Raw genomic sequence first — 26,431 nt, 5'->3', positions numbered from 1 at the left:
GGAATTACAAAACTGGAAAGACAAGATTAGAAGAGTGTCTGCAACAAATTGTCCACATGCTGCAAAGTCTGAAGTGAGCTCACTGTTACAACCACATCTGACCTTGTCTTATGAAACAAGTATATTGTCATTCCACAATCACTGAGGGAATGTTTTGAGATAGTGCCTGAAAGTCAGCAGGGAATTGTCAAAACCAGATAGGTCCTCAGGGAAAAAGTATGCTTCCCAGGAAAAGACTAAATGTTACAATACATGTCATCAATGTTTGTCGTGTCAAGCAAACACATTATCAAAGTTTTGTGGTCCTCTCAAGAACTCTGAGCCAGCTCAAAGACCATGGACATAAGTTAGCATTGATTTCGCAGACTTGTACATTGGAGAATACCTGTTTATTGACAACTACAACAGACTTCCAGTTGTATAAGTAGTTACTATGACTTCAGCAAGAGTAAATATTCCGAAGTTTGAGAAATTTGTGCGATGTTTGGAGACCATCAAATGGTGAGAAGGGACAATGGGCCCACTTTCAACCACATTGAATTTAAAAAATTTGTGAAATACTTGGATTTCACTCATCAGAAATTCACACCCCATTGGTACAATATCGAATGGAGAATATGTACAGCTGTAGCCAGCGGTAAATTGTGGAAGCAGGGGTTGTATGTCTTTCTTCACAATGTCAAGATTTCAGCTACATTGATCCTTTCACAGTTTTACAGGCATCTTCCTGAGCTATCCAATAGAACTAATGATGAACATGCATGTGAACATGATCAACAGCTGAATGATCCAATGAAACTAAATGCATTGTGAAACTTAGAGATGCATCACAAAAGCCAGGAGACACAGTGCTTCTGGATTATAATGATCATATTGGAATGTAAACAACCTCCTATGATATTAGCCATTTGATATGACCAACACAAAGGATCAATGATCATTGCCGACTGCAGTTCACAAAGCATCATTAGAAATGTAACTGAAAACACATCTTTTTTTAATAAGCAACAACATCTTTCGAAAGGGCTGTTGAGGTGCAGTGGTAATGTTCCTACCTCAGAATCAACAGGGCTGGATTCAAGCCTACCTGCTTCAGAAATGTATCAAACACATCTGTCTAATTTGATTAAAATATCTGCGCACATTGAATCAGCTTTCCACATCAACATCTTTGATGGAGTCCTTTAAAAGGCGACCTATAAAGTTTCACCTGTCATCAACCATTCCTAAACACTTTCTAAAGGTCTCATAGGCTGCATAAGGATGTGGAACTGCTTCTCTCTCACGGGACAGTATTTCAGAACATATTTTTATATGAAATGCTGCACTTCTTGGGTGATGTGGGGGATGGGGAACTGAGATGGGGGTTGCTGGGATAAGGTTTTATTAAACCTACCATTTTTAGAATCTCGTACTATATTTATGCAGCATAGCATATATTTTAGTAAGGTTCATGTAAAAGTATCCCGTGGTTCTCCCTGTCAGTGGCCTCAACGTCGTCCTGTTTCAAGGCTTATGGTAAAGACTCCTTTGTGTCTGCTGTGACTGCTGACTAGTCACATTAGTTAAGGAGCTGTTTTGTTTCTGATATTCCCCACATAGGATCTTTGCAACTGCCCCCACTGCAGGATTTATTGTCTCTGTGGCCACTATTCAACAAAGCTGCAGAGAAACTGAGGAGGAATGAAAGTGTCAGCAAACCCAGGAATAGCAACAATTTCCAGCCATAGCTGAACAGTGTCCTGATGACAATGTCACAGCAGGAGGTCCCCTCAGGCTATGGAGAAGGTTTTGGAGACCAAATGTTTACAGACCTGCCCGTCATTTCTTCCAGATGAGTAAAGCTCACTGCTGTCATTGAAAGAGGATATCTGGGAATGCCTGAATCTAACTGTGGCATCTGCTGGAGAAGAACTTGCAATCTGAAGGGATGTGTGGCCATCCACTCTCAGTGGTTGTCAGATAACAGACACACAAAATTCTTTGCCTCTGGCCACTTCCAAGGATCCACTGGGGACCTGTGTGCGATCTGTCAATCCTCAACCACAAATGTATCAAGGCTGTAACCGATACAACTTGTACCAGATCACACCCTTTCATCTCATTTTCCCATGACAAGATTGGTGCAGCAGTTATACAGTCATAGAGGTGTACAGCATGGAAACAGATCCTTTGGTCCAACCTGTCCATGCCGACCAGATATCCCAATCCAATCTAGTCCCCACCTGCCAGCACCCAGCCCATATCCTTCCAAACCCTCCCTATTCATATACCCATCCAAATGACTCTTAAATGTTGCAAATGTACCAGTCTCCACCACTTCCTCTGGCAGCTCGTTCCATACACGTAACACCCTCTGTCAAAAAAGTTGCCCCTTTGTTGAGAATGTGTTGCTGGAAAAGCACAGCAGGTCAGGCAGCATCTGAGAAGCAGGAAAATCAACATTTTGGGCTGGAGCTCGTCATCAGGAATTAGGTTGGGAGCCTTGGGAGTGGAGAGATAAATGGCAGGAGGGTGGGGCTGGAGAGAAGATAGCTAAGAGTGCAATAGGTGGGTGGAGGTGGGGGTAAGAGTGATAGGTTGGAGAGAAGGGTGGAGCAGATAGGTGGGAAAGAAGATTGACAGATGGGACAGGTCATAAGGGTGGTGCTGAGCTAGAAGGTTGGAACTGGGGTAGGGTGGGAGGAGGGGAAATGAGGAAACTGGTGAAGTCCACATTGATGCCCTGGGGTTGAAGGGTTCCGAGGCAGAAGATAAGGCATTCTTCCTCCATGTGTCGGGTGGTGAGGGAGTGGCGATGAAGGAGGCCCAGGACCTGCATGTCCTTGGCAGAATGGAAGGGGGAGTTGAAACGTTCAGCCATGGGGCAGTGGAGTTGGTTGGTGCAGTGTCCCAGAAACGTTCTCTAAAGCGCTTTGCGAGAAGGCATCCAGTCTCCCCACTGTAAAGGAGACCACATCGGGAGCAATGGATGCAGTAAATGACATGTGTGGAAGTGCAGGTGAAAGTTTGATGGATGCGGAAGGCTTCTTTGGGGCCTTGGACGGAGCTAAGAGGGGAGGTGTGGGCACAGGCTTTGCAATTCCTGCAGTGGCAGGGGAAGGTGCCAGGAGGGAAGGGGGGGGTTGTTAGGGGGTGTGGACCTGACCAGATGGTCACAGAGGAAACGGTCTTTGCGCAAAGCGGATAGGGGTGAGGAGGGAAATATATCCCTGGTGGTGGAGTCCATTTGTAGGTGGCGAAAATGTCAGCGGATGATTCGATTTATGCAGAGGTTGGTGGGGTGGAAGGTAAGGACCAGGTGGGTTCTGTGCAGTTGGAGGTGTGGGGTTTGAGGGCAGAGGTGCATGAGATGTGTTGGAGGGCATCTTCAAACACGTGGGAGGGGAAATTTCGGTCTCACACCCCATCACCAAACCATCATCTCCCAGCCATACCAACCTCATCACCTCAGGGGATCTCCCACCCACAGCTTTCAACCTCATTGTTCGGGAACCTCGCACTGCCCGACTCTACCTCTTTCCCAAGGTCCACAAGCCTGACCACCCCGGTCGACCCTTTGTCTCAGCCTGCTCCTGCCCCACCGAACTCATCTCCACCTACCTCAATACTGTCTAATCCCCCGGTCCAGGAACTCCCCACATACATTCGGGACATCATCCATGCCCTCCACCTCCTCCAAGACATCCGTTTACCCAACCCACAATGCCTCATCCTCACTATGGATATCCAGCCCCTCTACACCTCCATCCGCCATGACCAGTGCCTCCAAGCCCTCTGTTTCTTCCTCTCCCGAAGTCCCCACCAGTACCCTTCCACTGACACTTTTATTCATTTAGCTGAACTGGTCTTCACCTTCAACAATTTCTCCTTCCAATCCTTCCACTTTCTCCAGACAAAAAGGGTAGCCATGTGCACCCGCATGGGCCCCAGCTATGCCTGTCTCTTTTGTCAACTACATAGAACAGTCCATCTTCCAGAGCTACACTGGCATCACTCCCCACCTTTTCCTCTCCTATATTGATGATTACATCGGCGCCACCTCGTCCTCCAAAGAGGATGTTGAACAGTTCATCAACTTCACCAGCACATTCTACCCCGACCTTTAATTCACCTGGACCAACTGTGACACTTATCTCCCCTTCCTGGACCTCTGCATCTCCATCCGTGAGAACCAACTCAACACTGACATTTGTTACAAACCCACCGATTCCCACAGCTGGATTACACCGCCTCCCACCCGCCCCCCTGCAAAAATGCTATCCTGTATTCCCAATTCCTCCACCTCTGCCTTATCTGCCCCCAGGTGGACCAGTTCCACCACAGAACACACCAGATGGCCTCCTTCTTTAAAGACCAAAATTACCCCTCTCACATGGTTGAAGATGCCCTCCAATGCGCATCTCATCCACATCCCACACCTCTGCCCTCGAACCCTACCCCTCCAACTGCAACAATGACAGAACCCACCTCGTCCTCACCTTATAACCCACCAACCTCTGCATAAATTGCATCATCTGCCGACATTTCTGCCACCTACAAATGGACCCCACCATCAGGGATATATTTCCCTCCCCACCACTATCCACTTTCCGTAAAGACCGTTTCCTCCACGACCACCAGGTCAGGTCCACGCTCCCTCACAAGCCACCCTCCCCTCCTGGCACCTTCCCCTGCCACCGCAGGAATTGCATATCCTGTGTCCACACCTCCCCCCTTACCTCCGTCCAAGGCCCAAAGGAGACTTCCACATCCATTAAATTTTCACCTGCACTTCCACACATGTCATTTATTGTATCCATTGCTCCTGATGCGGTCTCCTCTACCTTAGGAGATTGGACGCCTTCTCGCAGAGCGTTTTAGAGAACATCTCCGGGACACCCACACAAACCAACTCCACTGTCCCATGGCTGAGCCTTTCAATCCCCCTCCCACTCTGCTGAGGCCATGTAGGTTCTGGGCCTCCTCCATCGCCATTCCCTCACCACCCGATGCCTGGAGGAAAAACACCTTATCTTCTGCCTCGGAACCCTTCAACCCCAGGGCATCAATGTGGACTTCAGCAGTTTCTTCATTTCCCTTCCCCCCACCTTACCCCAGTTCCAACCTTCCAGCTCAGCACCAGCCTCATGACCTGTCTCACCTGTCAATCTTTTTTCCCACCCATCCACTCCACCCTCCTCTCTGACCTATCACCTTTAGCCCCATCTCCATCCACCTACTATATTCTCAACTACCTTCTTCCCAGCCGCACCCTGCTCCCATTTATCTCTCTACCGCCGAGGCTCCCAGCCTTATTTCTGAAGAAGGACTCCGGCCTGAAATGTTGATTGTCCTGCTCCTCGGATGTTGCCTGACCTGCTGTGCTTTTCCAGCATCACATTCTCAACTCTGATCTCCAGCGTTTGCAGACCTCACCGTCTCCAAGATTGGTGCAGCAGCCCAGGCTTAGGCTTTGTCAACTTAACTCCCCCAGGTGTAGGGCACTATAGATGATATATGTGTTGTTTTGAGAGTACAATATCACAACGTGACTTTTATCTATAGAAAGGAATCTATTCTGTCAATGGATAAATTATCTGTGATCATTGGTACTATATATTAGTTAGTGGTCAGCACCAAGTGCCGTGAAAGCTGCCATGCTGCCTATATCCTCGATAACTGTCAAATCCTTTCTTAATTTCAAAGGTCAGATGCCCTAGAGGGATGCCTGCTAGGAGACAAGGGCTAACCTCTGCAACTAGGAAGGATGACTCCTTAATGCAACTCCAAAAAAAAACACATTTTTCATTTGAATATTTCTTTATTTTTCCTGGTGTTTCATGTAAGTTAACATTACAACTGTTTGAAGGCTTCATTGTGTCTGATGCTTCAATGTTCAACTATGATAACACATTATGTCACAATGAATGTTGAGGAAAGTGAGCACTCCTTTATGGAGAGTTTAAAAGTCATAAGGTGCTAAGGAAGGATAGCTTCATTCTTCCAGTAGCAGTTAAAATAACAGTTGATCAGATGGATGATCATTTAAACTGTCAGTGTATTTATATACATCAAATTCTAATGACACTGGTGCCCCCATACCACATTTCGCTCTCAGAATTCTTCCTTTTTATTTCACTTTCTGTGACACCTTGTTGTAGTCCCAAGGTGCGAAGCAGGACTGGATGGAGCTTGACTGATACTGGAGCCTGTTAAACTTGAAGGTTTGAGTGAATAATCCTCGGGCCATTGTTGGCTAGAGGGCTAGATATGCTGAGAGTATCCAGATGCAGGCTTGCCCTCCTCAGCTTTGTTGGGGAATGGGAATTGCAGGTAGGATGGAGGTAGAGAGGCTGAGCACCTCTGTATGTCCCAAGAGAAGATAATCCAAAGGAAATTAGTTAGGGGTATGTCTGGTCTTCCAAATCACCTGGTTTTCTGATACACTCCCTCTCTAAATTAGACTTGGATTCACACCCACTGACAAATGTTTGTGAGATGACGCAGCAGGGACTCTCACCAAGAATGGACCTAAAGGAGAATATAATATAAAACATTATATTCTCTCAGCCCCTGTCCCCAATCCTTCCCCACCTTCCCCTTGTGAAAGAGGCATTTGAGAACAGGTTAAAAACGTTACTAGGACCTTTCCTCCCTGATCAGATCTTAAAATCCATCTGGCATGTTCAACAAGTGATCTTGCTGGTCAGGTATACAGCATTAAAAAAAAAGACCCAGTACATGACTCTTGGCTAAACAAGGTGTATAACACTAAAATTACTTAATGAAGGCTACAGAGAACAATAAAATGCTATGGTATAATAAAGGAAAGAAAGCCTTTTTGAAGCCAATTTATGTTCATTGTTTCATTATATTTTCACGGTCCCAAAAAGTATAACTTATCTTAACTCATTATTTCAGGAAAACAAGAAAATGTCAGCAGTAGTAGCAATGATTCATGAGATCAATGAGCCTCAGAAAAGTAATTCCCAGCATGTAGCTTAGTTCAAAGTTTACCTAACTCAAATCCCTGCCCCTCCCTAATCTATCAAGTTTGAATCCATATAGATTGAGTCTAATCATGTTTTAAATCTGCGAGCTGCTAACCAATGTGATCACTCTGCCTGAAATGTTTTCCAAAGCTTCTATATCCTTTATGACTTGAGACAATTAAACAGGATGTGACCTGACATAGATTAAGAATTTTATTGCTTTATTAATATTTAATTGTGCTCACATTACACCTTATCAGTTTTTTCAGTAATGTCACAGTGCAAATTCACTCAGTGTCAGAATTCAAGCCATAATTGCAACCTTTGCCCTTTTCCTCCCAGCTATATGCTTTTGGGCCTGAGACAATATGTTTTTCCAAATAATATGAGTAACTCAAAAATTTTAAAAGTACGTGACACAAAAACTTAAATTTGCCATTACATAAAATGCAATAGAGTTCAATTTCTAGCATTATGATATGTGAGTACAGGTTGTACTTACGACATACATTTCATATACTTGACAGGAGGGCTGTAGATAATGGCTATCTCCATTGAACCTTTGCTGCAACTGGCCCAAGCTTTAGGCCCTTGGCACATGGTCCTGGATCTTGGAATATACTAGTCTGCACCATTCAGTCTTGGGCAGCTCTTTACACTAGAATACCAATAGGGTTCAGGAAGACCAAAGGGAGTCTTTCACTGAATCCAGTGGCAGTTGATAATTGGGGAAAAGATGTAAGCCCACAGTGTAGTTTTTGATGGCAAGACAGATTTCCATTTGTGCAGATTCACACTTAAAGCTGAAAACACTACCCATTAAGTATACTCTGAAGCTTGTGAAAGAATGAAAAAATACAGTTGACAGCAGTCACTTTGTGAAATTGTGTTAGACTGCTTTGTGCTAGTTTGAGTGGGAGAGAATTAATGTAGTGTTTGGAATGTATGACACACCACATTGTACAGACCAATTCAGTGCATTACTTTTTACATCTTAAATTTACATTAGTGAAACAATCTGAAAAAAAATAATGTAACAATGGTCTCATTGGTCTGTGTTTTATTCATCAATACAACGAATGAAAGAAGGCATAGAAGGAGATTCTTTGCTAATGCTAACTGCCTCTACCATTGGTGTTTGTTTAATCCTGTTGTTTCGGTTGGATGATTTAGTGCTGATAAGGTTTTACGTTTTGCTCCTCCCTTCCACTCAAGTTGCAACAGGTTAGTGATTTTCAGGAGTGTACACACTGGAGACAGTGCATTTGAACAACTCAGCTGTTTATTTGCTGTAGATTACTGTAGAACGGCTCTTCAAAAAGAGTTTTTGTTACATCTTCCAGATTTCTCCTGAAGGAAAGTTTAATTATGACGATTTAGACGTGTATTAAAGACACATCTGACTTAATCAGGTAAGCATATTTGGATTCCAAGCATATATTCATTTCAGCTTCTTAGGGATTGTTTGCCTTCCTAGAGCGGGCACACCTTTGGGTGTAGTTTTACTGTGTCTCTGCTAGTTCACATAACTGCTTCAAAGTGAAGCTGATAAAATAACTTTAGACATTTTAATGCACAGGCAGTTCATAAGGTCGACAGTTGTTGGTGGTCCTGGCATATACCATGGCTGTGTTAAAACAATAGCAGAACAGTTCTGAAGTTATCATAAATCTGATTTATGACAGACAATTGAATGCAGTGACAACATTTAAAGGTAGATGTGTTTTTTTCTGTCTGTGAAATGAACGTTTGAATTACCTATTTTATCCTGGAAAGTGGTAAAAATTGAAAGAGAAACAAAAAATTCAAGAAAGCCTGTTTAAGAAAACGATATGCAGTGTCAAAACAACAAATGAACTTTAGGTAGGTCTGTTTTCATGATTATAATTTAAGTTATCTGAAAAGAAGGGAATGAATCTGGGATTCCTTTGGAAATTTATATAGTTATGAGTGTTTACTTTACTTCTGGACCTTAAATGATTTGTTATGCATATTTGACTAAATACTGTTTTAACTATTAACACACTTGAATGATAAAGCTCCAAGACTAATTAACCTGACAGGACGCAATGTCCAGGCAAACTCAAGGTAGTGCATTCTTTGTTGAGGTGTCGCCCTATTTCTTATTGAACTGCAGCCTGAAATGAGTCATTGCTTTCAGGAAAGGAGAGGATAAACGTTGGATGATAAAATTTGGTAGATTATATAATATTTAGGTTCTCTTTCTGTAAAATGGTGAATGCAATATACTTCTACTTTAAAACAAATGCTTTTTCCAGAATACTTATTATTTTAAGTTGCGTTAAGTGCTTTTTTTGTGACAATGGAAAGTTTTAGACTGTTATAATATTGATTTGATGTCGGGAGAACCATCTTAAAAATCAGTTTTTTTCAATTGCAAACTCAAACCTAGACATCTGTGTGATGCTTCTTTGAGTAATAGTTGGCTACTGACTAAACAGTGATTCAAGTGAATGAGTAAATATACTGTTACAATCACATTTACGAATACTTTGGAATGACCATGTTGTAATCTCTGACAAACACACAGCTAAGAAACAGCTAAGAACTGGGCTATTTAAAAGGTAATGGCATTATATTTTGCATCTAACACTAATTGATTTGTTTAAGTAAAGCCAGAGACATATTATCAGTATAAATTAGAAGCCACAATGACAGGAGTCACAGCCATCTAAATTACAGAATTAATTAATGTGGCTAATGTCTGGTAATTACAATTTTTAGCAATTGCTTAACAAAATAAACAGCAGGGATCAATAGGTGATGCTTACCTTTTTAATGGCTAGTTACTTGTAAGCACTTAGCAGCCGTAATAGCTTGAGTATGTATGTATCAAATAATGTATATTGTTTTATAAAAGCCCAAGTGTAGTCAGGAATTTGTTACAACCACAGCAAGGGTCAGTCTCTGAAATTCACAAGATCGCAGGGAACAATCTTTTTTTTGTGTGGCAAGGGCTGTCTCGCTGTTGAGATTGCCTGCTTCCTACGCCACCACAGCCAAACCGTGAAATGATTATTTCCTGCCATCTCTACTGTCACTGTAATGACTTATTTCTTGCTGTTCCTGCAACAGTATTTGAAAGCAGAAAATTTGCAAGGATCAGTTCTGTGTTAGGCATATGCAAACAGAGGACACAATGTGAATTAGAAGTGCTAAGTCATCACGTCTATTTGCTCTTTTTGGTGGCCACTGGTGGGGGAGGGGGAATTCCATGGCAGCACTTTGCTATATGATACCTTAGGAAGCCTTGTGAATGAATACAAGGGTTATAAAGGTATGAGTCTCACACATGATATTTGAGTGTTGATAGAGCACCCGTAGATCACTATTCTTTATGCATTAACACTGTGACATATTTGGAATGGTATCTGTTGTATAATTTATGTTAAAACTTTAGAACAACAACATTATTTTCTTATAAATGTCCAGAGCTTTCCAAGTAGTCAAAGAATCATAGAATCACAAAAATCTTGTGGCACAGAGGGAGGCCCATATGCCCAGCATGCTCGCAACAGCTCTTCAAATGAGCATTGTTTCTGATTATCAATCTCCTGCTTTATCCCCATATCTTTGCATTTTGTTTTTTTAAATAACTGTCAAATTATGCCTCAGTTGAACAGACTTCCACCACACTTACTTGCAATGCATTCCAAACCCTAACTACTCTCTTTTATAAATCTCTTTAAATCCATGCCCTCTGATCCTTGTTTCTTTTTATAATCAGAGACAATTTCTCCTGGTTTACATGGAACATTGAAATATTAGGATGAGCCACTGAAATCTTGGTTAAAGACATAGGTTTCGGGCAATCTCTTTCAGGGTGGTAGAGTGATTTAATATAAAGCATACTTGTGTATGCGGCTCAGGTAGCTGAATTGGCAAAGCTCCCAGTGATAAGACAAAGGGAACAGGTAAGTTCAAGAGTTCAGAGTTATAGAAACATAAAGCTTGGGGTGGGAATCGTAAGGCTGGATTATGGTACAGTGATGCAGATGGGCAAGTTTTTATATTTGAGGTGGCAAAGCACCAATGTAAGTCAGCGAGGGCAGAGGTGAGGGGTAAGTGGGACTTATAGGTTAGAAAGAGGGTGCCAGAAGTTTGGATGAATTCTGAAGAAGTTTGTTTTCAGCAAAGTAAAGGAAGAAAGGTTAGACAGGAGAATAGTGTCTGGAGCTGGTAATGACAAGGATGGGAATTACTATTTTGGGTGAACTCTGGGCTGTTTTAATATGCTAATTATGTTTACGGACCAAAATTGTTGACTTTGTAGTAGAGGAGGTGGTAGTCAGTCTTTGTGATGAATAGAGTACAGGATTAGAAGCACTTGAGACACTGAGTTAGCAAACATTCTGTTTCATTTTGAGACAGAGACTAGGATAGAACATGAAATCGAGGGTACACGAGATGAAATTGTAATAGGGGCCTAAAATAATGACATTACTTTTCCCAACATTTAACTGGAACAAATTGAAACTCGTTTGAGAATGGATGCCAGCCAAAACCTCTTGACAGCACAGAAACAGTGGAACGTCAAGAGGCGTATAGAGAGTTGGAAGTGGGTGCCATTAACGTAAAAGGAAGTTGACCTTAAATCTGTGAATAACGTTGCCAATGGATGGCATTAACATAAGTAAGAGAAAGCGACTGACAATAAGTCCTTGAAGGAAACTTTTCGTGTACAGTGAGGGAGATAAGTTTTTGCTAGAAGTGGTGTGACAAGAAGACCATAAGACAAAGAAGCAGAAGTAGGTTTTTTGACCCATCAAGACTGTTCTGCCATGCAATGAGATCATCAATTGCAAAACGCTAGCATCCAAGTTCAGCAGTTTGTAGGGAAGGAGAATAGCCTTTATTTCAAAGGAATTATAATGTAGAAATAAACTGTACAAGGCATTTATTAGACCATTCTTGGAATGCTGTGACCAGCATTGATCCCCTTAGCTAAAGAATGATGTACTGATATAGGAGGCAGTCCAGGGAATGTTCACTTGCTTAATGCTAGTATGGAGGGATTTTCTTATGAGGAGAAATTGAGTAGGTTAGGTTTTACTCATTGGACTTTAGAAGAATAAGAGATGATCTTTTTGAAACTTAGAAGATTCTTGGAAGGGTGCAGGGGATACAGTGTGTGCTTAACAGGATAGATATTGAGGTGCACAATTAAAACAGAAATGAAGAGGTAATGCTTCATTCCAGTTTTCTGCCTTATTCCCATAACCCTTCATTCTTTACTGATTAGAAATTTCAGTCATCAATATACTTAACAACCCAGCCTCCATAGCTCCTGGAGTAAAGAATTCCAATGATTGACTACCTTTCAAGAGAAAGAAATCCTCTGCATTTCTATCTTAATAGGGTGCGTTGTTCCTGACATATTATGCTGTATGGTCTGAGACACTCCTGTATGGAGAAACAACCTCGAAGCATCTACCCTGTTAAGCATTCCCCCTGCCCAGCCAAGAATCACATAAGTTTTGAAAAGATTGCCTCTCATCCTTCTGAACTCCAATTCAAGCTCTTCTCATAAGAAAATCCTTCCATACCAGCATGAACCTAGTGAATCTTCTCTGGACTGTCTCCATGCCTGTGTATCTTTCTTTAGATAAGGAAACCAAAACTACCTACAGCATTCCAGGAGTGTCTGATCAGTGCCTTGTACAGTTTATTTTTACATTCCAATTTCTTTGAAATATAGACCATTTGCCATTCCTATTAACAACTGAACTAGGATTCTAGTTTTTTGTGATTTATGCAAAAGGATTTCCATATCCCTTCCATATCCCTCTGTTACTGCAGCTTCCTGCAGTTGTTCTCCATTTAAATAATAGTCAGCTTTTCTATTCTTTCTGCCAAAGTGCATAACCTCATATTTTCCCACATAAATTCCATCTGAGAAGTTTTTGCCCCTCACTTAAGCTATATATGTCTCTCTGTAGATGTGTTGTGAGATCCTCACCACCCACTTTCCCACCTATTTTTGTGCCATCCACAAACTTGGTAAGAATACATTCACTTCTATAATCCACATCAGAGAGTTTGAAAAGGGCAAAGATGAAGAATGCATTGCAGCCAGAGTCAAAAAATAATATGTTAAGAATGTATGCAGCTTGTGTGGATAAAAGAGTTGATTTATTGGGGTGATTATGTTAATAATTTTTGAAGGGACTGAACAACACATAAGGAAAAGAAACTGTTCATTCGCCTTGGGGTCTGGAAACAAACTTAGATTGTTAACAGTTGAATAGGAGTGGAGTCAAGGTGATTAAATTGGAAGTCAGGAGAGTGTATGTGTGGAGATGGAAGAGAAGTTGCAGAAAGATAAGGGTCCAAAATGAAGGAAGATGTGGGGAGAGAAGAGGCAGAAGAATGGCAAAGAAGTTCATGAATTGCCAGCACTTTTGTTGGATTTGAGAATAGAAGAAAAGAGGAGAGGGATTTTCAAAAATGCTGTTAGTTGTTGAAAGAATGTCAAGCATTATATTTGCCCTCCAGGTTGATACTCTGTTAGTGAATGACTTTGACAGAGAAGAATGAATTCAAATAATGTTTGATATGCCCCAGGAAGATCTTGTGGTGGATGCCAAGTTCGTACCTGTTGAATTTGAAGGATTGAAAGCTGAAACAACATCAGATGGAATTACCAGTATTGGAGAGAATGATAGTTTTGTTGGGGCGCAGTGGACATAGCTTGCAACAAGGGAATAATTGCTACCTTGATGCCTCCAGATTTATTACGATGAATGGAGGGTCAAAAATCAAGGATATAATTTGAAATTATTGTTGTAATTAAATCAGGAGAGTTTTATTTTCTGAACACAAATACAGAATGAGTGGGAATTTTAAGGAGTGAGAAATATGTGATAATGAGTTAAATGGGAATATAATTACAAATGGCCTTTGTGAGTGATCATGTCCACGGGAGCAATTGAATCATGGCAAATGGCAACTTTTGAGATGGTGACATGAGAGGCATCAGAGAGCTTATATGGAGGAAGAGTTTTAGTGAGTTCAGAAAAGCAGTGAATTCAACGTCAGAAGACAAGGGAGATTATCAGAGAGCTTGAGATGATTGAGGATAAGGATTTGACCAGTACAGAGACCAAGGGAAGCAAGAAAGGAAAATGGACAGATACCTGAGTCATGCTGGCTGGGGAGCCAGTGTCAGATCTATACTGCACCCTTTTCGGGAAGGCACAAGCCAGTCAGGCAGAGGCAAGACCAGGGGTGCATTTTTTCCCTGGGATCAAGATCATAGGGGTCACTCATTGGCCAGCAGCTCTTGTTTTCAGCACACCACTGGGGAGGTGAGGGTGCTGCTGGATGGGCAGACACTGAGGTCTCAGGACCTTGGAATCAGAGGAAACAAGTAAGTAACCCAGAAGTTTGTGAATCTGGGAATTTCCTGTCCAGTAAAGCAATTGAAGCTACCTCATTGAATGATTTTAACGTAAAGATAGTTAGAATTTTGAACAGTAAAGGCATTAAGGGTTAGGGTGAATGTGCAGATAAGTAGAGCTGAGTCCATGAAAAGATCATCCATGATCTTACTGAATAGTGGAGCAGGCTTGATGGGCCAGATGACCTACTCCTGCTCCTGTTTCTTACATTCTTATGTTAATGTGATGGGGAAGAGGGTGGGAGATGTAGGGGGTTTGGTTGTGAGAGCAGTATGGTGTATTTCAGCATGCCCCCTCTCCCAAAGTTGAGTTCGTCAATCAAATATTCAGCATCTTTGATCAACGATCCAACAGCTCCCTCTCCCATGTACCCATGGGTGTTAACAAGGTGGGCATATAGCTTTGGCTGCCATGCGCTTTGCATGGTGACAAGTTCTGCGAGCTAATAGATTACTATCAATTACAGTGGCATCCAACAATTAATTGTTTATTACTTTGCTACTTAAGGATCTTGGTTAACGGTGTGGTTAGGGTTAGAAGGGTGGGAAGGTTGCTTGTGGAACCTTCCTGTCTGTTATATAATTCTGGTGGAAGCGGGAAGGCAAAAGAGTTCAAAAATGGCACCATCCCACCTCATTAAATGCCCTCCCATGCCAATCATGCCACTGTTGAGAACAATTAGATTCCACCCAATGTCTCAGGTAGGAATTTGAATTTGTGCTGTGGTCAGTCAGAATAAAGGCCTTAAAATGAGAATTTTGAAATTAGAATTGTGGAAAAAAGATAAATTCTCAAAGTAGGAAATGATGCCAAAGGGAAAGAGGAGAGACCAAGGTTGGACTTGGTATTAAAGGCCTCCACTGTTTGAACCTTTATTATAATATTTTCGGAGATTCTTTAGTCTGTTGTGACAAGTTCTTCCAGGGTTTTCTTTGTGTTTGTGTTTCTACATTGGAGGATTGAGTGACTCAACTTAGCTTTACAGTTGTTGTAAGGGCCACTCCTTAATGGTAATGGCAGGAAAATGCTCAACTAAAGCACTCCAGACATTTCTTTGCATTGAATATCACAGAAATTCAAACTTGGATATCCTGACTGGAAATCCAACATTCTTAAAATCTACAGAGTTGACTCATTTTCAGGAAGTTTTAGACATATAACCAAGGAAGTTCCCCTTGGAAGTTCATTTAGATAAAAAAATACAAGTCATTTAGGGGTTACATGGTGGCTCAGTGGTTAGCAATGGTGTCTCACAGTATGAGGGACCTGGGTTTGATTCCAGCCTCAGGCGACTATCTGTGTGGAGTTTGCACATTCTCCCCGTATCTGCGTTGGTTTCCTCCCACAATCCAAAGATGTGCACGTCAGGTGAATTGGTCATGCTAAGTTGTTAGGTGCATTCGTCAGGGGTAAAGATAGGGTAGGGAATGGGTCTGGGTGGGTTACTCTTCGGAAGGTCGGTGTGGACTTGTTGAGCCGATAGGCTTGTATCCATACTATAGATGCTTTTGAAACTCTTGGATTTTAGTTAATTACTATAAAAGTCCGAAAAACTTCTATTTCCACTGTCTTATTTATTTTGTGTTTGTTGCTTCTATGATTATCTGTGGGCTATTTTAACTCTTTTTTTATGTGTGTGTGTTGCTTATTTGTATTTTAAAATAGTGTATCTGACTCTCAAGCTGCTATTAGCCTTGTGACTTGTGTTATGACCAGGTCCAGAGCAGTTGATAAATTTCTTTCTCTTATACCTGAGATTGGTTCTGACTGTTAATTTTTTTTTTAAAGTACACGTTACAAGGTAGATTGAGGTGAAAATGTCAAGAAGTTAGAGTCCATGAGTAAAAAGAATTACATGTTCCAAGATTTCTTTTGGTGGTCTTGAAATTCCAACTGAATTTAGGCCCAAGTACACTGGTAGTTCTTCTGGAGACCGCAATTGCTTTCCTGTATTTCCATATTGGGCAGTATGGCTTGAAATTCTTTGCACTATAAAGTTCTCTGCCATGTATTCCAAATAGACTGAAATAGGATTTGAGCTTCAAAAACATTTTGAAAGAGAGACTTTGTTATTCCATCCTTTAGGGCATGATCCATGTTAGTGAAGGAGTTTCAATCGCCCATTGTCAAAGCAATTAAAGTATCATTGAAACATTGCAAACAGAATGTTCATCACTTATTTGCACAATAAGTTTCAGTAAACTTCCTTTTGGCTCAGACCATTCCTGTAAAAGAGATGTCAACTGCTTATTGCAAGTTTCAACTATCTCAATGCAAACCAATTCCTGAACTATGTTGCTTCCATGTCCACTTTGAAATGCCTTTTGAGGTCCAGCTCTCAGGTCGAGTGGTCTCTGCAGCCATTGTAAACATAGTGTCTGTCTGATTTAAAGTTGTTTTGGTTGAAACAAACGTTCCAGACATTTAATCAGTCAATGGAATTAAATATTAATAGTTAACGTCTCACAACTTAGTGACACTTGGGTTTAAACTGAATATTGCTTTGAGAGTGTGCAACGTTAAGCTGTAATTTTAATCGGGAGCGCTGATTCCTTTGGGATCAATATTCTAGAAATATTGCAACCTTAATGTAATCTGATCAAACTTATTATGGATGAGAATCTCCTCTCCCCTAGATCAACAATTTGACATCTATTGTGACATTCAATAGATAGAGTTGACAGCATGTCATACAAACATATTTTACGATTTTTTTTCAGACCAACATCATTGAACATTCTTAGGCCAGTCATAGTATGAGATGATATCCAAGATATCCCAAATATAACAAAGTGAGTGGGATGTTCCGTATTCAACTGTAGTAACACAAACTGGTTCTCTCACTTGAAAAGAGAGAGATGCCAATGGTCCTTTATGAACAGCATCTAATTATTTAGTTAAACATCTTTTTAACAATACAACAACATAAACAGCTAAGCGTATTTTTAGTGGATTGCTAGCTAGCTGGATAATAAAGGCTGGATATTACTTGCAGCCATTTGGCATGGTTTTCGTGGGGTGGATGTAAAATGCGGCAGATGCCTAACTTGCCACCTTTGCATTCAGGGAGGGTGAATGGACTTTGGAATTGACTGCTCACCCACCACGTGTGAATAAACATTTAAGAGTCACTTGGATTTGTTATAAGCTCAAATGATCTTTCTAACATGCTGTTCATGCAGAAAGTTGACTGGCATGGGTACTCAATAGAAACCAGCTCGTCTTTAAATGCCAATATGAACAAAAGCAGGAAGAATAGGGGTAATCTCCTTTAAAAGATGCCTTGCAAGGAGCAGGATACCTTACCTAGGAGATTAATCCACCTTTAATTAGATTAGATTCCCTACAGTGTGGAAACAGGCCATTTGGCCCAAAAAGTCCACACCAACCCTCCAAAGAGTAACCCACCAGATCCATTTCCCTCTGACTAATGCACCTAACACTATGGGAAATTTATTGTGGCCAATTCACTTGACCTGCACATCTTTGGACTGTGGGAGGAAACCGACGCAGACATGGGGAGGACGTGCAAATTCCACATAGACAGTCGCCTGAGGCTGGAATCGAACCTGGCTAACCACTGAGCCACCATGCCGCCCCAATTCCACACTTCTTTTCCAAAAGAACCAGGCCCCAAAACCACCTCTATGGTCCCTAGAGTCCCTCCCCACCATAAAATCCCTGATGTTTACCTTTGTGTGGGAGCCATGTTCCTCCTCAGGCCATTCTGTACAGACCCTACAATGCAATTACTGAGCTGTGGTGCAGCCAGGAGTGATGGAGTTGTCAATTAATCTGATTGACTGGCAGCTCCTGAGAACAGGACTTCACCCTGAGTGAGGGGCAGAAACAGAGCAACTAGCCAATTTAGACAACCCGCAGTGCTTTGGGGTAGACTTCCAATAGATGTGAAACCAATCTTTCTTCCACAATGGCGTGTTTGGGGGACAGTGATCTGCCCGCCCCACCTGAATGTGATTTCGTGCAAACCTTCTGGAGATCTGATTGTTTGAAGTTTCAAATGTTGTTCAGTGTTGTGTGATCTGGGTTGTTTTGAATTGCTTGAAAGCAACAGAATAGTCTAAACTCTGGAACATCTTTGTTGCGGTGAACTTTCATCACTCCAACTGCCCTTCTCTTTTTGAAGTTGGGTTTAGGTCATCGAATGCAAGAATCACAATGTTATTAATTCTTAGCACTAAACACTTGACATAATTTCAAACCCAAATAAAATGAAAAGCTCAGTCAGCAGCTCTGCAGGTGCTGATTGGCCTGCTGATATTTTCAATATTTTCTGCTTTTGTTTCACATCTTGAACACCTGCAGGGTATTTTCTTTTGCTTTTCATTAAACATGAGAAATGCGGATGGTTTGAACAACAAACATGTATACTCCAAATTATGTGGAATACTACATGAATCTGAATTCCAAATTTGATCAGTCATATGAGTCAATTTGAAAGGTCCGTACTTCAGGAGAGTCGGTTGTTTTATCTTTGGTGCACCAGCAACTTATATGGCTCAGTATTGTGCAAGTTATGAGTGGCTTGAGGAGCAAGTAATAAGTTGGTTTAATAGCTGTCAAATAAAAGTATTTACCTTATGTTTGGATTAGAACCATAATGGTCATGCTGAGTAAGGATGTTGAGCTGAATTAGTGAATAAATCACTTAGAAAAGCTACTTTATAGTTTAAAAATTGTGAATGAGGTTAAAGACACCATTTTAATCACTGGGCTCTCACAAGCTGCTCTCAGTTATAACTTTGGGTTTAAACATTACTTGAAGCCTCAAGTGAATTGCAATTGTTATGATTCATTCCAAGTGGTTTATCTTTTGTGTGTAATGTGAAGAATTGCTTTGGTTTCCATGAATAACTGTCTGATACCTCAGTTGTCTGCTGGTCTTCAGTGATAAGGAAGTGATACAGAGTTGGATTGTCATTGAGTGAGGCATCAGTATTTCTGTTGACGTTCTGAATTCTGTATGTCCCTGCCTGTCTTTTCTCAAGGTGTTTAACCATTGTCTTTTTAAGAATTTAGTTTTAAATTCATATTTATATAACTTGAAAAAGAAAGGGACTTGACTTGATGGTGGCTCGCTTGCATTAAATCAGAAGGTTGTGGGTTTCAAGTCTCATTCCAAAGAATGAGAATAAAATTAAGGCCAACACTCCAATGCGATCCTGAGGGAGTTATCAATGCCTAGGTCATCATCTTGTGAATAAAATATTCAAAACAAGTCTCCAACTATTAATTATTTAGTAACTAAATCTTTAATTGTGTTCAGGTAGAGGAAATTTATTTGGGGACTCAATTGTGCTCTTTTTGTGGGCTCAAGCAACTTGGAAATATCTGAACATATTTCTGGCTTGTGAATGTCTGTTGTCTCCATGGATAGGTTGGCAGTTGCGTGGAAATGCAAGTCCAGCACACTCTACATATGCACAGACTTGCACACCATAATTTCAGCCACTGGTGCTCAGCATTAACTCCAAGTTGATAGGGCTCGAAAATACTTGATCTCACTCCAGGTGCCCTTGCTCACAAGGACACAGGGTGATGCCAATAGCATACACTCAGAGGAGTGGCCATGGACAGGCTCCCAGAAGCCCCTTCTCACGGCACCCCAGCAGTGGCTGGGCCTTCCATCTCAACTCTGTCTGCCACCCTCAGGTCTATGGAAGTCAAACCAACTAGTGTCTGGACAGGACACACTCAGCACCTCTGGGCCTTCCAGACACAAACTATTCTGGGGTTGCCCAAACAAAACTCCAAAGTTCCTGTAAGGCAGCCTCCCTCGACCCCAGCTGTGGAACTGGAGACTGCGTTGAGGGGTAATGGGAGGGAGAGGATGAAGAAGACCTTCTGACAACACATCAGTGAAACGTCATTGCAAATATGTTTTCACAATTCTAAATATATCCTCACTTTTTATCACCAGCTGTATGAGTGAATGTCATTTTAGCTGCGACTCCAAGGTACAAAGGGTGACTATTCTTGTCATTAGTGTCACAAAAGGATGGTTGTCAAGCTGTAAACTGAGCAGATTCTGCATCGTGTGCAGTCAACAGGGCTTTGGATGTTAGTTGCTACTTTGACAACTGGATTGAATCTTTCCAGGCCAGAATACATTGTAGCAAAATGCAAACAGACAAGGCAGGGATACTATGAGCATCCAAATAGGCACACAGTGAATGAGCATTAGAAAGGACAACCTGAGAGGTGACCTGGTCTCAGGCCATGAGCTGGGTATGGTTTTCTGCATGCAGTGTCCTGGCAGCACCATTAGAATGAGATGCCTGTGTGCTCCAAAATGAAGCACTCAAGTACAGAACTGCAGTGTAATTGGGTTGGCTTTGTGTCATGATGATGTAATAATGTGCTTCCAATTCTAAACTAGTGAACCTGCCCACTGAGCGATCAATCTGTGAGCTGGCTGAAGATGCAAAATACAGCCTTGCTAGTGTACCCCCTAAGAGATCTATGGCTCATTCCTCACAGATGGAGGAGGAGATGGAGATCCCACTTGACAGCATTGACTCTATAGATTCCACCTGTGCCTAGAGGAGACAATGAATTGTGAAAACTGAGGGGTGTTTAGTCATGTTGACCGTTCATTCACAATGCTAGATTACAGCGCAGGACTAGACAATGACTCTCGTTTGCTTGCTGGGATAGAGGCTTTGGCATCACCCGCCAGGGTAAGGGTCCTCTCCTTGTATGAAATGAGGACACAACTGTCAGACAATCCACTCTTGGTCTTGGTTTCTCCCTTTTCTATTGTAGGCTTTTTTGTCCTGGAATAGGGGAAGGGGAGAGATTGAGTGAGATTAATGTTGTTGTCGTTGCTGTTAGAGTTGGTGCAGGTAGGGAAAAGGTGTTGAGGTATCCCAAGTTAGTGGGTAGGCAGTGCAGAGTAGGCATGCAAAATTAGTAGCCCGGGGATTTGGGCTGGCAACCGAAGGGAGGAAGATGTTGCATGGAAAAGTAACAGTGGTAGATCATGAGTCTTGGTGGTAGGTAGGTGCCATAGCAGAGAGACAGTGATTGTGAGGTGGCGCTTACCCATGTGAAGAAGAGAAGTTCATTGTTAAGCATCTGTCTGGACATTGATACCACACTGACCAGACTGGCAGTGTCCGTGGCATGAATATGGTCTCGTTTGCTGGTCCTGAGGAGAAAGGATAGGCCTGCTTGGCAACATTCCATCCACTTGGGCCTCCTGGTCATTGTCGATTAATTGAGTGACAGCAATCTCTGGGCCAATTGTTCAGATGAAGTAACTACATTTTAAATGTGGCATCAGCGCTGGAAACCCTGGAAGGTCCTGACAATGGCACTGGGACTCCAGGGAGGCCCCAGCAAAGGCACGTACTTCCAATTCTGCCGAGAGGGAACATGGTCCAAGCAGAATGCTTGCAGGGTGCACAGCTAATGCAATGTATTTTGGAAAATGGTGTGAGAAATTTCTCTAGGGTCCACAGAGAAAAACCCTCCATGAATCTTGTCAAAATTGGCAATAGCCGATTTATGTTAAAATTCAGCCCCTACTCCACTCTATGGTGTCATTGGATGTCACATCACAAGAGACTAAGCTTTTTCGTTATATTTTATCCCATTATAACATTATGTTATCCAAAAAAAAATCACTAACTTGGCAACAAAATGTCATTCTTTTATATAAATGCAATCATCATAAACATTATGTATTGTACAACAACAATTTCCAAATAAATCACAAGAGGGTGAAAAACAAGAGCACATTCAGATAAGATGAGACAGAATGGATACATCATAAAAGATAGAAGAAGTAACCTAATTATGTTCTATTGCATGTATTGGAATGTGCAACACGCTGTAGGATAATTTTCTGCAGTAACAATATCATTTGCCTAGGTTCACTCATTGTTGTACAATAATTACTTCCAAAAATAAAAATAGCTGTTACCTTAGGCATTTCAGTCAAACTGGTTTAAATGTGATGGAACGTGTCTATTGACAACACTATACCATTCATTTGAACATTTTTTAACTCAAGATTTGCATATAACTTTGCTCTCGAACACATCAGTAAATTTGTTGTGAGGATGTAATTGAAATAATTTCTGGGGCACATGCCCCACACTCCTTCTAGTTCGCACAGACTAGGAAGGTTAAGATTGTGGTCTTATTTCTCAGTAAGTAAATTCAATAAATAAGTATATAATGAATGGCTTATATGTCTTCTAATATTTAACCTGTGTGTTGCAATGTTCATCTCCCTATCCCCATCACAGATGCAGGCTTATGCAAGAATTTGGCCTGAATTAGTTGAGAAAATGGTCATGTTATAGTTTTAGTATTATGGATGTAAGTTTGCTAAGAAGAATTATAAAATGACTCAGATGATTGTTGGGGCAATAGTGTTGTAATCAGTTATGTTTTTACATTTTCATTTCTTTTAATATGAGCCGTATCTGCTTGTAATACATCAAGCCCAATTTGGAAAATCCTTGCTGGTCATAATTTTCAATTTGCACCTTCTATAATTATTGATTTTAGAGTATTTCTTACTTTGCTCCCCCAGAAGTTCTAGAACCTATTACAATAATTGCTTTGCCTTGCCTTCACAAACTTTCAAAGGCTGAAATTTTCCCAGGCCTTGACTGCTGTGACCTCTGACTAGAAATTGGGGAGAACCATGTGCGGTATTGAACAAGGCCTTTCTTGATGTCAAGAGGAACAAGTCACATTTTATAGAGTTACAGAGTCATATTATCATACAACACGGAATCAGACCCTTCAGTGCAACTGGTCCATGCTGACCATAATTCCAAACTAAATACTCCCACCTGCCTGCACTTGGACCATTTCTTGTTCATGATTTGGAGGTACCGGTGTTGGACTGGGGTGTACAAAATTAAAAATCACACAACACCAGGTTATAGTCCAACAGGTTTATTTGGAAGCTCAAGCTTTCAGAGCTATGATCTTATATTCCACAACCACCTGATGAAGGAGTAGCGCTCCGAAAGCGAGTGCTTCCAAATAAACCTATTGGACTATGATTTTAAACTTTCTTATTCATGTACTTCTCCAAATGTCTTTTAAACAACTAAAGTCTGGATGTGGAAATAACATTCTCACTAGTCAACAGTGAGAGGTCTATTAACAGGGATTATCACTCATTATCACCCTTATTGTTATTTAATCTCAGCTCATTAATGTAAACCTTCCCACTCTGTCACCTGACAGGTGGAAACTAGATGCTGAGAATTACCACTGTAATTGGCAACTCCAGCTCACTGCGTGTTCTATCAGACCTCCATCTTTGATGCCCAACTCCAACATACCAGGGTATGCTCCATGGACCGTGTCTCCCCATGTTCATGTGCACTCTTACCAAAGATGTAACAGCCTTTTCACATCACATGGCACACTCACTGTATGCCTCTGCACTTTGAGGTGATTGAAAGGCTCTTGCAGGGACACTTTGCACATATACTCAGGCAACCAACTCATGGACTGGACCAGGCAGCATGTCAAGGCTGCTCAATTGCTCTCTTAGTCTTCACTCCCTACCCGGATGCCCATAGCATCCATGCCTTGCCTTGTATTTTAGTGCTTTATCCCCTCAACTGCACTTTAAAGGCTGACACAACTGTTTTGCCTTGTGGTTTAGTGCAGCACAAAGCCAGGCAGCTTGTCATGCTCATCAGCATTCATCAGTTAGAGGAGTGAACATGCTGTTGAACTGCAGAGCACTTTATTACATTAATCTCACATTCGCACCATATGCCAGCTGGGGTATACGCAGCAAACACACTGCATGTGCAGCAAGCAAATGGCCATGTCTCAAAGTCAAAAGGGAGTGAGTAGTCCTCTGTCAATTCCAGGGAGACACCACTCAGCCAGCACTAAGTCAAGGGCAGCGTCATGAATTAGATTTGGGCACTGTCAGGCAGATGGTTGGGTAGTTCAATTGGGGGATGCATAACTCACCAGTCCAGAGTGTAGGCCATGGTCACCCCTTTGAATCCAGTCAATCAGTCTGGGTAGTCATGGGAAGACAGGATCAGGGAGTTGTACAGATTTCAAAGAGGGGATTGGTCACCAAGCATTTGGGGCTGTGCAGCTAAGCCACTCAAGATGGTTCAGCCATGGTTAGTCCTGGGGATCTGTCCCCTGACAGTCAGCAGGGATAGATCAGCGGCTACTTCTGTGGGAGGGAGGCTAGAGAACTTAATCATGAGAATTGGAGTCAGAATGCTGGGTGCAGGGGTGATTAAAATACTAAAGGCAGGGTAACACTACATCTTAGTGGTGGGGGAGGTGATAAGATTTTGGGAGAGGAATCTTGGGGGGGGGGGGGGGGGGAATGGATCATCAACAGTAAGCAACCAGTCTGGCTTCCACAGGGGTACAGTGCACTAACAGACCTGTACGTTGAGTAGATGGAGACTCAAATATACAGGCTGGGTGGGGCGTAGGGAAAGTATAAAAACTATGGGGTTGGCAAGGAAGGCTTTCGGGACGGAGAGGCGTACGTCAGCGGGGGTAGGGTTCATTGAGACTGACATACAGATTCTGGGACTCACTGTTATCTTTTGTCATGCTGTAAATCACATGAGCTCAATGAAGATGAAAATGGCTGCAATAACACCAAGGGTGGATGGAGTAAATGTTTCATTAAGTGACAGAGGGGTCTGTAATTTGAACGATGTGAGGTCATTCGAAGGGGAACAGCATTACATAGACACAAGCTGAAACACATCTGCCAGGATTACATGCTTTGTGAACCTTAGGTAGTAGCTTACTGTACACAGTCCAAATCCTTGCCCCCAAGCTCTCCTGACCATATCAGATGAGATAACAGCTCAATCCCACTAAAGCCTGTGATGCAATAGTAATGTTTGCCTACTTAGAAAGAAGAAGCATAGTTGCTAAAGTAGCAGTGACCTGCAATTTACCTATTTAAGTTACAAAGGAATTACTTCTCCCAGAAAGTAGTTAATGTCTGGAAATCTCTACCTGAGAGTATTGTGGAGCCTAGATGACTAAAAGTGTTTAAACAAGAGAAAGGTCGATTTTTGTAACATCAAGGAGGTGACCATTATGAGGACCTGGTGAGAGAGAGAAACTGAGGCCACAGCAGATAAGCTGTGATTTTATCAAATGATAAAATGAGGTTTAATACTGAAAAGCAAATGAAAACCAATGTGATAATGTATTCTCAGCAACGTGTCACCCATGCTGCCTATATGCCCTTTTAAGCCGCCTTCTTGCTTTCCCTCCATTTGGTGCAGTTCTGAGTTCTACATCTAGGTGAAAGGAACCTGCCTTACAGTCTATCAGGTATGTCTGTCATTTCTCCTCTAGCCTGGAGGGACGGCCTTCTCCGTCTCCGTGTGAGGAAGGGACACCTGGAGGGAACTCAGGGTTCCTTGCGTCATTGTTGCCTTGCCATTGGTGCTGAGTAGAATGTCATAATGGGTAGGAGTTATAGCATGTTAATATTAAGCATATTAACAGCAACGAACAATGCTTCTCACTTCAGTATCCTCAGTCCTGGTCTTTACCGGCCAGGATGTCAGGAACTGAAGAAGTATATTAATAGTATTGGAGGCTCAAGATGGTAAAAGGCATGAGTGAAGATATTCCATACGATTGTAAGAGTGATAGAGCATAAGCTTTGGTAAGAGGTAGCAGAGATCGAGTGAGTGTCAGCTATCTGACAGTAGATGATGGCATTTAGCCTGGAGAGCAGATGAGGTAATTCACCTTCTTCCTGCTGTGCTGGGTGTTTCTTCAGGTGATGCAGAATGCACAGACCTGGGAGGTGAAGTTGAACTAAGCTGGCAGAGTCTGGTGTTAGTCCTCCTCTGGTAGTTCTCTGTGAAGATGATATCTCTTCTCTGTATAACTAGTAGAGCTTCAGGGCCCTATACACAAAGTGGGGTGCCAATTTCCTCTTCCCTGCTGTGCCCAGGTGAATGACAGGCCTGTACTGGACTGCCAGCCCTGGACTGGGCACAAAACAGAATTTTAAATCTGGTA

General features: G+C 41.9%; 1 protein-coding gene across 3 annotated transcripts in view; it reads left to right on the top strand.

The window, feature by feature from the left end:
• LOC140467289 (innate immunity activator protein-like) overlaps window positions 1-26,431 on the top strand; it is a 97,636-nt gene that overhangs the window by 23,825 nt on the left and 47,380 nt on the right. Inside the window, exon 1 of one of the 3 annotated variants that reach the window (XM_072563548.1) lies at window positions 8,227-8,386. The exons of 1 other annotated variant lie outside the window; for it this stretch is intronic. The gene's annotated coding sequence lies outside the window, so the exon portion shown is untranslated. Of the gene's footprint in view, window positions 1-8,226; window positions 8,387-8,644; window positions 8,838-26,431 lie in introns of those variants that run through there. One more of the 3 variants, XM_072563550.1, reaches the window with a different exon arrangement.

The sequence above is a fragment of the Chiloscyllium punctatum genome, chromosome 45 (assembly GCF_047496795.1).
Source record: "Chiloscyllium punctatum isolate Juve2018m chromosome 45, sChiPun1.3, whole genome shotgun sequence".
Classification (NCBI taxonomy): Eukaryota; Metazoa; Chordata; class Chondrichthyes; order Orectolobiformes; family Hemiscylliidae; genus Chiloscyllium; species Chiloscyllium punctatum.
Note: the sequence above shows the minus strand (reverse complement) of the source record. Positions and strands in the feature narration are given on the sequence as shown.